The sequence below is a fragment of the Oculina patagonica genome, chromosome 5 (assembly GCF_052425735.1).
Source record: "Oculina patagonica isolate OP01 chromosome 5, crgOcupat, whole genome shotgun sequence".
Taxonomy (NCBI): domain Eukaryota; kingdom Metazoa; phylum Cnidaria; class Anthozoa; order Scleractinia; family Oculinidae; genus Oculina; species Oculina patagonica.
In genome coordinates this window covers 14,825,800-14,843,033 of record NC_135762.1, presented here as the reverse complement: position 1 = coordinate 14,843,033, position 17,234 = coordinate 14,825,800, and the positions used below count along the sequence as shown (strand labels likewise).

The 17,234-nt window shown below is 38.0% G+C and overlaps 1 pseudogene across 1 annotated transcript in view; it reads left to right on the top strand.

Annotated features, from left to right (window-relative positions):
• LOC144655651 (uncharacterized) overlaps positions 1–14,555 on the top strand; it is a 97,525-nt pseudogene extending 82,970 nt beyond the window's left edge. The window contains exon 2 of the transcript XR_013571168.1: positions 11,474–14,555. The product of XR_013571168.1 is annotated as an uncharacterized LOC144655651 (transcript). The remainder of the gene's footprint in view (positions 1–11,473) is intronic.
• The last annotated feature ends 2,679 nt before the right edge of the window (positions 14,556–17,234 follow it).

Here is a 17,234-nt window from a genome sequence, read left to right as displayed (position 1 = left end):
TGCCAATGATAAACTCCCGTTCTCGCGACTTCAAAACAATTCAAGTTTCCGTTGACTCGAAGTTCTTGTCACTAGAAAACTGAAGTCAACTGTCCTACCTCTTTACTTATGAGTCGTTTAAATTAGAGGACGGCTAGCCCTAGAAGAGCCAACTATCTACGACTAATTCACGTTTGTCGAATTACGAAAGTAAGTTTCGTCGTATATAGCTCAGTTCCCTCGACTAGTTTTGAAATTGCGTTCGTTCGAAGTTTCAATTCTCCTCGATCGGCCATCAGATGCTTAACTTATATAATCGTCACTAAAACAGCTAGTTCACTTCGACTTCTTTACTTAATTTATTTCTTAGTCAATCTTTGGTGGCGAGGCGTCTTCGGCTTGGTGGCGAGGCGTCTTTGCTTGGTGGCGAGTTGGTTAGTGGCGAGTCTCCTCCCGTAATTCATGGGGTTTTGCCATGAAAAAGGCATTAAAAAGGCATAAAAAAGGCATGAAAATCCTGTGAATATTTCCATATTCATGGCCCATGAAATCCCTCACATTACATGAAAGTCCTTTAAATACTCCTGAAAAAGCCATGAAAGTTCACTGAAGCAAGATAGAGAATTTCATGGGTTTTTTATAGACCATGAAAATAAAGCCTGGTTTTTTCATGGTGTTGACTTTAATGGGCTTTTAATGGGTTCAAAAGTTTCATGGCCCATGAATATCCTTTGAATATGGAAATATTCATTGACCATGAAAATTTCTGATGGTTTTCATGGTGTTTTCATGATCAGACACCATCTGGTTCTCTACACTTTTCATGGGGTAGGTAAAGGCCCAGAAGCACCATGAAAATGCCTTTAAAACAAATTTCACTTTTTTCATGGGTAAATCAAGGACACAAATACATGTAACATCAATTTTCCGTTAATTAAACTTCCATAAATTATAAATCCTATAAAATGGAACTAAAATAGATACGAGAATGCCCTGTGCTACACAAAAAATATTATGAAGAAACAAAAACAAGCAACAATAAAAAAACTGCACCAAAATACAATGAATGAGTCACAAGCCATGCACAGACAGCTTTATGGTTAATTAACAGCTAATATATAGATTGGTGACTGATACCAAAAGATCAAGCAGCCCACATAAGATTTAAGACGAACAGAAACAATTTTGATTATTTATTTCACTGTTCTCACTAAATTTGCAGGATTTCTCGTGTGACAAACGTGTAGTGACTGCCATTGAAAGCCCTCAAATTTACAGTTGTTCAAGTTTCAAAGACTACATTTTCCTGCTAGATGTACATCCCACTTATGATTAAAAAGTCTCAAAGTACCGATCATCAGTCATGTTTGTGAATTGTTTTTCACTTAGCTTTTTAAAAATCATGACATTGCTCTGTTGGTGAATGTCTTCATCGAGCTTTTCTGCTGCAATACCTACAAAAGCACAAAGCAACATTCGATTAAAATCAGATCTTCTCTGGGCGTGGAATACACACTTTAAAAGCACAATTATTCATAACAGAAACATATTCTGAGATCGATTTCTATCACAATTTTAGGTGCTATCTTTTAAATAAGTTTCTAAAACAACTTTAAGCTTCAGCTCAAGCTTATTTATGAATAATTGCAAGAACAAAGCATACATTTATGCATGTATGCAGATCAACATCACACTGACTGCTGATTAATTCCGAGGGGATTGTTACAAAAACCTTTATCTAAACTATTACTTTTAAAAACCACACGATTCTTTCTACTCACATTCTCTTTTAGAGGTGAAAGATCTTGATTTTGTTGCTTTTAGAATCATTTCAAGAGGTATAGTTCTTCGGTTCTCAGTTCTTACAACTGCCTTCGACCGTTGAAATCGCGCGCCTAAAAAGAGCCTTGCATCATGGGATAGATTAACTGGTTCTCAGGGCCTTCTCGTCCAAATCCAAGATGGCGGTGCGTGTAGCCGAATTTCACAAACACACTCGGCTGTTGTCTGGAAAGTAGCCAGGAAACGTTTAAAGAAGCATATGATGGTTCCAAGCAATTTTACTAACGGATTTGGGAAATTATTGACTTTTATTGAGAGAAAGACGAAGTATAGTCAAGAGGAGTTGAAGAAGAAGAAAGACGAAATATAGTTGAGGAGTTCGAACGCTCCCGAACACTGTGGAGTGTGCTCCATGAAACTTATGTGGGATTCCATTGCAATATCTTTTCGCTCAACCTTGAGCATTCCAAACGGTAAACTGACTGCTTTGGAAATTATTTTGTGTGCATAAGGTATATCAGCAATAACAACGATGCGAGTTTCCCGCATGGTGGATTTTCAAGATCAAACTAAAAATTAATCAAGCGTACGTGCGATGCATATGTTGCTGTTTGAACATTGTTGATGGGAATGTAAGTATTTATAAATTAAGACCAGTAGAGTGTTTAGTGAAAGTTTTATTACACAATGAAACAGTTATGGTACCTTGAGGTTCTTGAATTTGTGCACTGTTCATAATTGTGCCTGAATTCGGTTTTGACCAGGTGTACAGGTACACAAGAGCTGGCACAAAAGGCCAAACAAAAAACCACATGTGTACAGCTTAACAATGACTCCCAAACAAGAACAATACAATGGTTATTCCCTTGTGCACTGGTACAAAAGGACATAGCCCAAAATTCTTTCCTGTTGATCTAAAAGTTTTAAATATCAACCAATGCACATATAAAACATTTATAACTGATACCGCTACCAAAGGAATACATGTATGCTTCATGACATTGCATTTTTTGATATGTGAGAATCTGATGTTTAATAATGAACCATTAAAATTCTATTCATGATATTTATGATGGATATTCTTTAATTTCTAAGTTAGCAAACACTATTTTAATGGTAAATTAATGGCCATGAAACCATGTGATCATGACTTACGAAACATTTTCATTTTAATAAGATCATAACAACACGAATAGCTAGGACAATAGTACAGGCTTGTGCTAATATTACTGCAAAGTGTAGTTTACAGCTTCTGATCACTAGTTTGAATCCAGAGATGGGATACCCAGATCCAGGCATTCACCCTTCTTGCGAGTACTTTGTGTACATTGAACTTTTCGAAGGAAGGTTAGTTCAGTCAAAGCCAATGTTAACTTTCTTTTTCTTTTGTCGATATTAGTGTCTCATTTATAATATTGTAGAAATTTAAAAGCATTTCCTGCTTAATTAAAATAGAATTTAGTTAGCAATTTATCAAGTACACATAATTGTATATAAATTACATTGTTTTTGTTAAAAATTTTAACCTGTTCATTAATGAGGCTATGTCACACAATTCTAGGCAACTTTGGCATTGACCAACTGTTCGCAGAATTGACTAACATACAGTTGAATCCCGATAACTCGAACCTTCAAGGGAAGTCGAAAAAGGTTCGAGATATCGGGAGTTCGAGTTATCGAGGGTAGAATTAGTAAGAAAATGACCTGAAGGGAAAACGAAAAAGGTTCGAGTTAGCGGGAGGTTTGAGCTACTGAGGTTCGAGTTATCGGGATTTAACTGTATCACAATAACAGGTTTAAACTGTAGAAGAACTTACAAAAAAGCAAAAAGGGGCATGGATGGACAAAATTCAAGAAGATTAAAACAGATTGTGGGTTAATTTGAAAAATGTCAGCGTGACCTTTTTCATGTTTATCTCGATTTGAATGAAAGTGCCAGAAATTCATTCATTCACACCAATTTCCTCTGCCAATTTAATTAAAGAAAATGAATAGAATTAACTGTAATACAGTGGCCTAGCCACTTTAAAACTCAACTATTGTCATTCATCTTGAATGTTCTTTAATTTTTAAGTAGGCCAACATTAATTTAATGAAAAATTCATAAACCATGAATTTTTTAATGGTTAATTCATGACCATAAAATTCTATGATCCAAAAGTTTACTTTCATGAGTCATGAAAATGTTTTTCATGAGCCATGAAATTGTAGAGTTTGAAAACTCTTCAATTTCATGGCTCATGAAAACATTTTTCATGAGTCATGAAATTGAACCTTCAATAAATGTTTTTTTTCATGGGTGATGAAAAATTGTGAAAATGGATTTCATGGCATGTTTTCATGGTGCATTGCAATTCGACATGATTTTCAAGGGAAATTCATGACCCATGAAAGTGCCAATTTTAACTTTCATGGGTCATGAAAAATATTTGCCATTTTATCATAGGAATTTCATGGCCACAGATATGGCCATGAAAATCATTTTTGCGTCTTTCATGGGCCATGAAATCAATTTCATGACCTTTTCAAGGGATTTTAATGGCATTTTAATGGAATGGTGAGTTCATAGTGTATATAAAGAAGGACATATATAGTTTGTTCTGTGAAAGAAGGTCACATTTACCGGACAAATTACTTCAAGTTTGTTTGAGGTCGTCGTTTGCTGTTATCTATGTCGAGGACTGACATGTAAAGCCGCTCGTAGAGGAAAGCTTCAAAATGTGCAAACAGGTGAATAAAATTAAGCTTACGTTTATATTGAGTGTTCGCTTGTTTAGTTGTTAATAGCTTTTTTTTATTACTTTCAAGACTTTCATACCTTTCATTGCATACAACTGTCAGCGTTATTCTCTTCCGAACGTCAAGATTTGCTCAATTATGAAGAACGTTTTCGTTTTGCAAGCCAAATTAATTTTTAATCGGGCGGGGCCTGGGCCCGATTCATAATCTGTGTCAGATTTTTTTGTTTTGTCGGTAAATCGATCCAGACCCACGCGGCCCAGCCGGCTCTTCTGTAACAGTCACGCAAGATTTAATATTTAATAGCAATCAGCCGATCACTCGCGTTTAACATGAACACTCTGCTCTCTGAAATGTATAATTTTGTTCCATTCCATATTTTACAAGAAGAGAGGGTTGAATATAATCACATAGCGAAAACAAAGACCGCTTGGACATGTTCAAGCTATTTAAAACTACCACTACGTCAGACCCATGTCACGCGATCTCTCGCTCGTAGCTATAAATAATCATTCACCTATTTTCTGTTTGAATACTCTGCGCTCTGTTTGTGTGAAATATTTATAGAGCGTTTTCACTCACGTGACCAAATTTCTCCATTGTCATGGCAACCGGCTTTCTCCGCCATATTGGTGTTCCATCGAAGCAGAGTTTGAGTAGCGTCACACAACAGTTAGAGCATAATTTACAGTTTTTCGACTACTTCAATGCGCGAAACAACTCATTTACATTAAGATTCTTTGCATTCTCGTCGGCTGTGGCAATAATACAGGGAAAAAGAAGGCCCAGTGGTGAAAAACTGAGTTTTTTCGTGTTCTACGTGTTGTTGTCAACCAAGGCAAGTACGTACGTGGAATACCTGACTACGGAAAGAGGAAGATGTATTTCTGCCATAAGTAGAGACGATTTAGCTGATGCTATATGTTAGAAAATGACCGAGTTATCAGCAAGCATTTCGAAGATTAAAGATCTGACACAGTATGTCCCAAGAAAACAAACTGATATCTGTTGGTAAGATATGAGGTGAACCAATCTTTCGCTACTCCACGTAATCCACAATAATCTAGTTTCTCACTCTTATGAGAGGATGTTGTGATTTACAGTATTGAAGGCTTTACTGAAATCTTAAAATAATTATACTACAAGAAAGTTCGTTGCAGTCAATTGCATGTTGTATCCGCTCGATGATGCTTAGAATGGCATGATCAGTGGAGTGTTTTCACAGAAACCAAACTGTTTGCAATAAATTACTTTGAAATTCTTCTTTGCCACGAGAAGTATTCTCTTATGCATCAATTTTTCCAACAGTTTATTGAATATGGACAGAATTGTCTAAACTTGTTTGTAAGGCCTAAGCTTGTTTATAACACAGGGGTAACTTCAGCTTTTTTAAAAAATTGCTAGTAGTAGAGGCTTAGATATGGCATATTTAGTAGCTTATAGGATGTTGATTGGTATACTGAAGGGTCCAGTAGACTTGCTGGCATTCAGTTTAAAAATTTTATTTTCAATTTCCACAGTTGTTATGGGAAATAGAAAGAAATTATCCTGAGATGAAGGTGTGAGACACTGAAGGGGGGATTTATTTACTCTACGAACACTCTTAGCCAAAAAAATTTCCAATATGAACAAAGAAAGTGTTACTGTTAAAAGCATAACTTTGCCATTGACTTAGGGACCGGTCATTATTAATGAAGAGGGGAAAAAAGAAGGGGGGTCAAGGCTATTCAGAGTGGCAAGAGGGGGGGGGCAAATTTTTTTATAAAGAAGTTTAGGGGGGATCAGCAGTTTGATGTGGGTAAAACAGTTAAATAGAAAAGTGCAAACACTATAAGTGAAACAGTGACGCTAAATTGTACAATTTTATGCTATTTCTATTGTTTTCTTTTGTTCTGATTTGTATTTTCTCCATTGTTATCTCAAATTTTAGTTAAATAAAGAATCCAGACCTATCTGCTTTAATATCTGGTTTGTCTGAAATTATTTATTTTTACAAAATGATTATCACTGCAATAGCCCAAGAAGTAATAAAACATGATATAACAACAAGAAAGTAGTTCTTTTACACTTTAGGAAGATCATTGGAAAAGAATTATATTTTGCATGGTTATTACATATGTGTTCACCACGAGAGCATAATTTGTAAAAACTATCACTTTTCCAAAGTTAAGGAGTTAATAATTAGGTATGTTTACTATACACATAACTCATCCAAAATTTGCCCTATTGCTGGAAGAGTATCCATAGCAAAGAAGCCTTGGCTAACTAAGTGTTGATCCAGCCTTTGTGCATCAGAACAAGTGTGCAATAAAGATTGTATGTAACATGCATTTAATAATTACTTAAGGCATATAAAGGGAGATATGAGATATGAGGTGAGTTGTCATCATGTAAATATTGAATAAAGAAGGGGGGGTCACTTGCTACTTACATGGCCTGGAGGGGGGCCTTACAGAAATTTTAATCCTTCCAACATATTTTTCCCTCCCCCCTCTCATAAATAATGACCGGTCCCTTAGGATCATTTTTTTCAGCATCGTCAACAAGAAATTTAGTGGGAGTACATCCAGAATCTGCATCTAAGGTTGACAAGTTTTCTTATCCCCATCCAGTCGACGTTCTTGGAATCAGACTTATTTACATGGAAGTGATTATTTTTATAGTTATTTTTACTCACTTTTAGCAAGTGGTTATGCCCATTCCTAAAAGTTTAAATTTTGAATGATAATAAGTACCGGTACTTAAGAAATGATAATTGAGTCGCTTAATGCAGTTGTCCATGGTTTAGATTTTATTTTAGATTCATGTTTAGAAAGTTGCTTGATAGGGATATGAACAACAATTATTTCTGAGATTCTAGTGTAAAAGGAATTAAACATTACATTAGGATCACTGGATATCTTGAATTAGAGCAGATTCATAAAAATAAAAATCGTCTCATTATTAGATCTAAATATTATTGGGAAGAGAAGAATATATTTTTTTTACAATTAGGAAGTTAAGATCATAATCAAGATTTCCACTTGAGGTGAGATGTTTCTGAGTGGTCAGTAATTCGGGTGGGTTGTAAAATGTGTGGTTGAAAACTAGAGAACCCCTAAGGAATTTAAAAAGTTTTCTGTATCTGTGTGAGAATCCAATTTAAGGAGATCTAAATTGAAATCTCCCAAGGTAATGCAGAACTTATCCTTCCTATGAATCTTGTCAACTGTAGAGTTAAGATTATCATAAAGTTTTGTATATAACCATTTGGGTGCAGATAAATCACACTACAGATCATGTTTCTTTGAGATCCATTTTGCGTTTCTACCCGGCCATAGAGCCTCGAAGTCATCTGTTGTTTTTGTGAGTTCAGGACTTGTTGTAAATAACTGAATGATCTGCCTTGATACAAGAACCAACTCCTCCAGCATTTAAAAGACTGGGTTGGGAAGTAAATGAATAACCTGGTATTCAAACATTGGGCAAACAATTTTGGTCAACTTTAAGCTTAATCCCAGGAAGTCAAATATATTAACTCAGACAACATTTGCTGCAAATTATCGAAGTTGGCTGACAAGTTATTGAGATATTTCTGCTCCTTGAAACAATAGAAACAGAGAAAGGGAGAATCAAAGTTAAAGCCACAACATGAAAGTTTTTTACATGCCTCGATGTAAAACAAAACTCTTGTGAAATGCGAGCCATTTTGCTCGGTTATTATCGAAAGCTAACATTTGAATCGTTCATTCTTTGTGAATGCCTAACCTTTCCGAGAACTATTAACTTTTTGCCTATTTTATACTCTTTAACGCTATTTACAAACCCTGAATAAGTTGATTATACGCCCGTGTGAACTTCTGAAAGATTTGTCCTTACTGTAATAGCCGGTTTCTAGCACTCAAAACGACAGCAAATCCATAGATTCGACAGGAGGCAAGCATTCTGGATCGTATGTTTTATCCGGAATTATTACAGGATCCATTCCAACACAAGAAATCTCATCAGAGTAGGTTTCTTTACATGGGGATCGAGGTTGTTCACATAATCCGAGAGGGAATATACCGCCATGATGGAAAAGTGGAACACCAATATGGCGTCTCAAATTTCCCGCGAAAAATGTGACGTCACGTGAAAACGCTCTATTGTTGTGTTACTCAAGCGTTTGGCTCGGGGCGAGCACAAGTCGTACAATTTACCCGGAACGTGTTAAATATTGCAAAACGACGACTTATTTTCTGGATATCCCAATTTTTGTTTTGAGTTTACGGTATTTTGAGAATCGAAACGTAAGTTGCAAGCTCAGCAAGAATGTGTCAAAGCACAGGATACACGTCATCGCGCCGGGGGAATTACCAAAAGCTTGTCGAAAGACGCTCAACGGAGAAACACAATAGGATGGCCTTAGTCTACTCTTTATTTTGACGTGATTTGACTTTCTTTTAAATGAACTGGTTTGGGTTTATTTTATTGAACATTCGGAACAAAATAAATATTTGCATGCGTAAGCAGGCATTTTTCTGGCTAGGTCGGCATGTGGTTTTAAAAAGCAAAAGATGATGTGGTAAAGGAAATTCATGTCACGTTCACTCGAGCTCCGTGACTAACGCAAACACGACTCGTGTGTTTCTCAAGTGACTGCTTTTCTAAAGATTTTACTGTGCGGCGCCATGCCTTTAAGCCAAAGCACTGAAAGAGGTCAGGTGGTCAAACATTACCCGCACGATTATAAACTGCTTGCAGTTCTTGTTAAGCTTCGCGCTGTACAGTTTTATTATTAGCATCGACAATTTTCAGAAAATTTTGCCCTCTATGTCATAAACAAGTAATCACATGTTTCCTCGTAAAATTAAGGATTAATATCACTTGTGTTTTCAGAAGTTTAGAAATTGCCCTCGTCGCTTCGCGACTCTGGCAATTTCTACAACTTCTGAAAACACGCGTGATATTAATCCTTAATTTTACTCGGCCCCATGTGATTACCTATACTTAAAAGGACCTTCAATTAAAATACTTCGAGCAGATGCACCTTATGGCTGTATCTTTTAAATTTACTAAATGCTACATTAAAATGGCATCAAGACTTTCTGTTTAAGGCATGTGTCATGTCTTTTTGGTATATGAAAGGGGTACTTTTTTTCAGTTTAAGGTATATGAAAGGGGTGCCCTTTCTGTCAAAATGGTATATTAACCCTCGGACGTACAAGGGGAGGGGGGGATGCCACCCTGCATAAGGGATTTTTCCGAATTTTTGAAAAGAGGGTTTACTCTACAATGCTGAAACTTTCAGTAGCTGTTTATTTATCCCTTACGGAAATTTTGATATGTCAACCATGTGTCCATGATATTTGACGTTGCCATGGCAACGTCATAATTACAGGTAGGTCTGGCCAAAAATCGTCAATTTTAACAATTTTCTTTATTTTTTTCGTTTTTTTTTTAAACAAAATTGTTACTTGAGAAAAAAGTAAAATGACGTGAATGAGTTCAACAAACTGTGTAAACAGTGATTTGTGATCAGTGCGAGATGGTGGGTGGGGGAAAAGGGTGGGAAGCGGGGTAGGGAAAGCCTGTATAGATCCTTCCAGGTCGGTATAACGTAAGCTACCAACAAATATGCGGCAATTTAAAAATAAGGTTCTTTCACGAATTGCCATTTAGACATTACTTCCTTCCTCATAGGCTCACCAAAAACACAACAAACTCTTATTTAGCCCTGTGGAGTGATATAACATTACAGATATGGCTTCCTCATCCGGGACATCCCTGGAGCAGCGACGGTGGTTAGTGGTGGGTATTGCTCTTCAAAATGTCCTCACTCCATGTCTCAGAGATAAGATTCAAAACGAAATGACACCATTCTACCAGCATATGGTGCGAAACTTCGGATTAGACAAGCAGACATATGCAGCTTACCAGAAAACAATTGCACCAAGCACGGTGAAGCTGAACTATGGAAGCATCAACAATAACGCCACCTTGCATCCAAGCCCACGTCACTTTGACTACTGTGTGATGGATGAAGTGTCTTTGGCTAAGCTGTTTATGAAACCTTTCATGGCACATTTTAATACATTTGACAGTTCCTTTGACACTTCAGCAGCCCTGGCAGTTCTTTGTGGAGCAGCACCATTCATGGCTGCCAAACCGTTTGCTGAAGATGTGAGGTCTATTGTACGAAATGAGTGGGCACATTGTGACTTCAAAGCATGGACTGCAGTGCATTACGATAACTGCTTTGATCTCATGAAGTCCTTGGTTAAAAACCTGGTTTTCCCAGTCACTGATAATACAAGAATTCTGGGTGAACTCGAATTGTGGAGAACGCAAGGTACAGTACCAGTAAAGAGTAACAGTTACTAGGCAGCTGTTTTAAAATAAGAATATTTTCAAACCATTAAAAATAACATGTTTGAGGGTTAACACCATTGTTTAGATTTAATGAGAAACATTTCCATGTACTAATTATGAGGTCAACATAGACTTGAATTATATGTTTGGATTAAACGTAGCCGAACAACAGTTCCACAAGGCAATAGAATGGGAAAAATTAAAGCAGTTCACTCCTTTTGGCAGTCTATGCATTTTCTTGCATTCTGGTCAGTTGCATTTGCATCACTTCTAGCTTTCTGTGGTGTAAGGGCCGTAGATCTCGCATGGGAGGGTGCGAGCGTCAGTGGCGTGAACAGCTTGGGGGGGGGGGGGTCTGGGGTATTCTCCCCGGAAAATTTTTAAAAATCATGTTGTTTTAGTCCACATTTCCTGCATTCTGAGAGTCATTTTAACCCTCCCACCCCCATTAAGCGGACCTTTGTGGTCCATGGGTGGGTACAGATGCACCCATTGCACTCCACCCTGCCTATGGCTCTGGTTGTAGAGTTTTAGCGCTAGCTTGTCTAGCTAGCTTTGACCAGTATAGTATAGAAAATGGTGAGCAACTGTTATCTCGTGGGATACTCTTAAAGTTTTGTTTAATGAATGTTTGCTTTCACAGGATTAGAGATATGTCTTGGTAAACTGCTTGACGACAATCTTCTTCATGTCATACGCAACGAAGTGCGACCACTGTCTGAAGAAAAAGTTGTTGAGAAGATGAGGAAGTTAAGTGATATGCTTGACTTATTCAAGTCTGAGTTTGACTCAGTTCAGGAAAGACTTTCGACTCTGGAAAACACTTGTGAAGAGATCAAAGACGAAATGAATACTAAGGACATTTATTCCAGACAAATAGTGTTTGATGCTCCAGACCGAAACAGGTGTTTTACTGGGAGAGAAAAAGAAATAGCAACCCTTGAAGAGTGCCTTCCGTTCGAAAGTGACAAGGCATTAAAAATGTCAGCCATTTGTGGTCTGGGAGGATGTGGAAAGACCACCTTAGCAGCTCACTTTGCATGGAAACGTAAACCTTAGTACGAGGGAGGTGTATTTTGGATTTCCATGGAGGATAACGAAAAGTTTAAAAACTCCATGAACGACCTGGCTTTGCGTTTGGGACTAATGGAAGATTCATTTGATTTGACACTTTCCCAAGTTTTAACGTACATTTCCCAGCAGAAGAAGCCCTGGTTGGTGGTTGCTGACAACGTCGACCAACTAAAGTTCTCCGATGAAATGCGTAGAGTTTTGTCTGGTCGTTGGAAAAGGCAGGCAATAGGCCATCTCTTGATAACAACAAGACGTGAACCAAAGGAAATTTGTGAATGCATAGATCTGAAACCATCTTGCTGTGTTGAAGTTTTCTCATTTTCCGAAGAAGAGGCGATAAGGTTTCTTGTTACACGAATTGGTGACAATAGTGGTACCGAGCAACATGAAAGTTTAGATGAGCTTGTAAAAGAACTCGGTTGTCTGCCTCTTGCATTAGAGCAAGCTGGTGCACATATCAAAGCCCTTAGGTGTCCCATAAGTGCGTACCTTGAAGAATACAAAACTAAGCGCTTGAAGTTGTTGAACCAACGCCCAGCTATTCCATCATGGGAATATGAGTCCCCAGCACGCCTGGACGTCCATACCACATGGCTTATAAACTTTGAATATATCAAGAATTCACCCCATGGCGAATTTGCATGCAGGTTTGTGCAAGCTGCTGCATTTCTGGCTCCAGACGAAATTCCAGAAAAACTTATCAGGTGTGAACTACTTTTTGCTGGCGATCGATCACACCAAAGTTTAAAGGGTCCCCTCTTAACACACCAAATCGCAGAACTGTTAACAAAATTTTCACTCTTTCGGAGGAAGACCAACATTTCCATTTCGATTCACCGTATGGTACAGGAATTTATTCGCAATAGTCTGTCTATTGATGAAACTAAAGCTGCATTAGAGTTAGCTATCACACTTGTTGAAAAGTACTCAACTGTTGATTTGTGGAAATCGTATAAAGAAACATTAGGTTTAAGTATAGGTATTAATCATGCGCTGGAGTTAAATGGGCATTTGTTTGCCCTAGAGGCTTCAGAAACTGAATTGGGAAACCTTAATTCGTTTAAGGCTAGGATTTCGGGTGTACTATGTGCTATCATTGCGGGTTTTGCACGACAAAACCGTGCGTGTAGGGATCTTGTGTACTCTACGTTTTGTAAATAGGCCATTTCCGAGTTACCCTTTGCCTCTATTTCAAAACGAGTCTACGTGCGAGACCATTCATATGAAAATGAGTTTTACCTACAGGTCCATTTTCATGCAAATCAAACTCATTTTTATTTGAATGGTTTCGCACGTAGACTCGTTTTAAAACAGAGGCAAAGGGTAACTCGGAAATGGCCTATTTCAATTACCTAACTAACAACAACAACCTTCAAACCCAAGGTATGCCGGAAACTGAACGTAATGCATCAAAACTGGGTTGGACTGGTAAAACTTCAAAACCACTAGCCGCTACGCTATCCGTGAAAGAAGAAGTTTTTGATAGATAAATAAGGAAAAAAATCAGTTAAGTTGATCGCCAAAGAGAAAGAGCAAAAAAAGAAGAAGGAAGCATAAAAGATACCAAATTCACCCGGGCAAGGTCAAATTAGCTCAGTAAAATTGTATCATTTGCCGCATAATAGCCCCCTTTAGTTGCTACATAATTCCCCGTTTCTTTCTGCAGCATATCAGAAGCCCTGTTCAGAAGGATAGACCCGGTTATCAAGAAAGTTCACGAATAAATTGAACTTAAAAAAGCATGCAAAACATCAATTAGTATTCAAGCAATCACATAATCCAGGGCTTGACTTAGACTTAATTACCTACAAGTTAGCGCAGAGCGCGAAACCAAAATGGAGCCAGTTGGCTACCAGGTGATACCTGTTGGGAAGTAAATTTTAACCCTCATTAGTCCAAGGAAAGTAAGTTAAAAGTTAATGTCGAGTACTTGCAATCGAAGATGATTTTGATTTTATGATGATGGTTGGCCGGACACATTGATGTCCTGTGCGTATGTCGTACTATTTTCCTCAATTCTTCTTGACTGACTTGAAAAGAAAAATATGTATTGTACACATATTGACTTGACTATTGATCATAAGTGAATCCGAACAAAATATCTCGTATTGGTAACTACTGTAGGTATCGATGCTAAAGCAGTTTTCAATTGAGTGTCGTAAAACCAAAACCAAAGTAATTGCTCTGACCAATCACAAAGGACACAGACAATCCAGCTGAACCAATCAAAACTCGAAGCAAATACATGTAGCTGGCACTTGTAGCTGGCACAAAGCGCGGGAAAACGTGCGCGAGCTAGTCACGATTGGTTTTGGTTTTAGTTCTGATTGGCTGAGAAAGTGACGCGAGATTTTTAAGCCAATCACTAAGAGTAGTAATGCAAAACCAAAGCAAACGCAATTTACCTTCGACGCTAAAGTGAAAACCGCTCTAACACTCCGAGTATCGTGCTTGATTATGCTTTTAAGATGTCCATTTTATGTCAGACATTTTATAAAAACTTCTTCGTTACGCCAAATGGTATTGTAGCTATATGCAGCTATTGTACATGATTCTAGCTAATTCTCTTGTAAATAAACAAGTCTACAAACCTAGTATAAGTAAAATTGTATTGTAAGTAAGTTTTTTTATGTTATGTACTTAAATAAAGCCTGCATTTTCAAACTTTAAACGTCTTTTATCCGTAATGCTACGTGGTAGAGACGCAAATAAGCCTTATTTTCATGATAGCTGCGATAATGGTTTTTCATGTAAAAGTGGGAATTGACCACGTGTTTTTTGGGGGGCTAGCAACTTCAAATTGAAAGATTTCAACCAGGCCATATTTGAATTTAATATAATTTAACTCGCCCTGCTTTAAACCCCTTTTATTTTCTACAACGCCAGTTTACATGTCATGCAAGGTAATCTGTGTTCACCGGGCGGCTCTCTTTTAAACTGAGATAATACATCGTTCATGCCGACCTGTGTAGAATGAAAGACTTTATTTAAGTGTCAATGGTATTTAATTAGCTTAAAAAAAAAACCTAATTGGGGACGCTATTTATACCGTTGAGCTTTGTACTGCAAACAACCTTTTTTGTCGTTTTGTTTTTTATGGTTCTGTTCAGTCTCATTGTAAAATATGACTTTAAAATCTGTAGCGTCGATTCGGGGACTACTCCTTTGTTAATGCGGATTGCTCGCAAAATTTATATTTTCTTCAACACGATTTTCCTGCGAAATCGCGAAATTTGCATCTTTGTTTTTGCAGCACATGACGGGTCATAATTGACCAACAAACAACATTTGTCTCAATAAACTCTAAAGTCGCCCTCACCCCCATCCCCGAGCATTTCTCGGGACTTGACAATTCCTCATTAGAGCGTTGTAAATATTTCACCATGGACACCATGGGACCTGTTAAGCGAAATATACTCGCTCTATAGGCCTATGCCTGAGTTTCTGAAGGAGAGACTAGCCTTGTGCCAGTCGAATTCTAAACGCCTCTGATAAAATACAAACCATCTATGTTGTATTTGTGGCCAAACCAGTAACCAGCCGCAGTGTTGGATCGAGTGAGTGAACTCGCAGTAAACAATACCCAGCCGGAAGAGAACCGTACTTTGGGACGTACCAGATCCACCCAAAGAACTTTGGAAGCGAAGCTCAGAACAGTTGACCGAACGGCCGCGAGGAAAGCCTGGCAGTGGCTAAGCTGTTACACCAGCACTTTCAATGCATCAGCCTTGATTCGAATTAGCGCCCGAGGCTCTTACAGTCAACTCCCGGCTTACGGACACCTCCGCTACTACGGACTTCCGCTATTACGGACACGAAATTGTGGTCCCGAAGGTGTCCGTTAGTGGACGTTGAGTGTATTTTACGTTTGGTAGTTAAAGGGATGGAGAAAGCGCGCTTGTCCTTAAAAGGACGCAGTGCTTTCAAGTTTTTTTCGACATACTGTAATCCTAAATTTCAGACGTCTTCCTCTGGCAACCTCGTTCCCAGAGGTTGTTCCTCTGGTCGCTTACTCCCACTTACTCTTCTCGGAAGTGAGCGACCAAAGGAAGACGACTGAATTTCAGGCTTCGTAAACATCGGAACAGCAACAGATACTGTAACTCATCACGAACTGTAACAATAGGGTTCGCACAGTCGTAACAGCATTTGCATTGATTGATCACTGGCAGTATGTTTTATATGACGTCCAGATGAGAAAGTAGACCACATAATTCGCTCTTCTGAACAGTCTATTCTATGTCGATGTCTTGAATGTCACTTTCGCATTGTGGGCGCTTTTTAGAAGGGGGCGCTTATTGGAAGAAGGGCGCTTAAGCTTGTTAAGCTGGCTGTCTAAAAACCTGTCAATGCATCGTTATCAAAGGGAATGTTACAAAATGTTAAAAACCTTGTTTGTTTCATCGCTGTAAGGTGCCCACTTAGAATAAGAGCATCAAGAAATCTTGCTGCTGAAAATTTTAAATATCAACCACACATCCTCCTTGAATGTTTGACGGGCGAAGGCGAAATTGCTTTATATTTCTTGCAAATAAATGAAATTGTAGAAAAAGATAGCTGGAGTTCTGATTCAACCATTGGGAAGAAAAGGCCTGAAATTTGAAATAATCGAAGAAAGGAGACAGTCTTTACAATTACCACCCTCTCCTAATTTCGATGATGAAAAACAAACCAGCGGCGCGTTGATGATTCACGGGAAGGGGTTCATTTCACTTTTATTCCAACCAAGGTATTAGATTCAAACACATGAGGTCTAGAGCCTAGTGCTTTTTCTATTTAATTCATAAATAGACATTGACATTGTCTATGTACTAGGCAACCTCATTTATTATTACTTTACGGACTACCTTATTATAGGAATATAACGAGGCATTTTAACAACGCAAACAAAATTGACGCGTAATAAAATTAACGCGAATTTAAGAAAAGTTCTGGTTAAATGCTTATAGTAAACGTGTTTATATTAATTAACATCAACAAAATTAACGCGAATTTTTGAAATTCGCGTTAATAACCTGTATTGTTAATTTCCTATAATAAGGTAGTAAGTTGTAAGGAGCGACGTGACCAGCGTGACATGACACGACTCGAACAACCGGCTCCGCCCTCAAATGTCCCGGATCAACAATGAAAGTCACGCTATCACGAACGAACCAAACATTCTCGAATCTTCGGAGATCACTTTCGCTTTGTCGCTGTTCAAGGTTTCATGACGAGATTCTATTCAGAAAGATTCTACATCGGCTCGAACAGAAACACAAGCAAGATTAACAGGAATAACTAGACAATACTTGGCTTGTGATGTTTGGATCAGTTGAGCTGGATAGGAA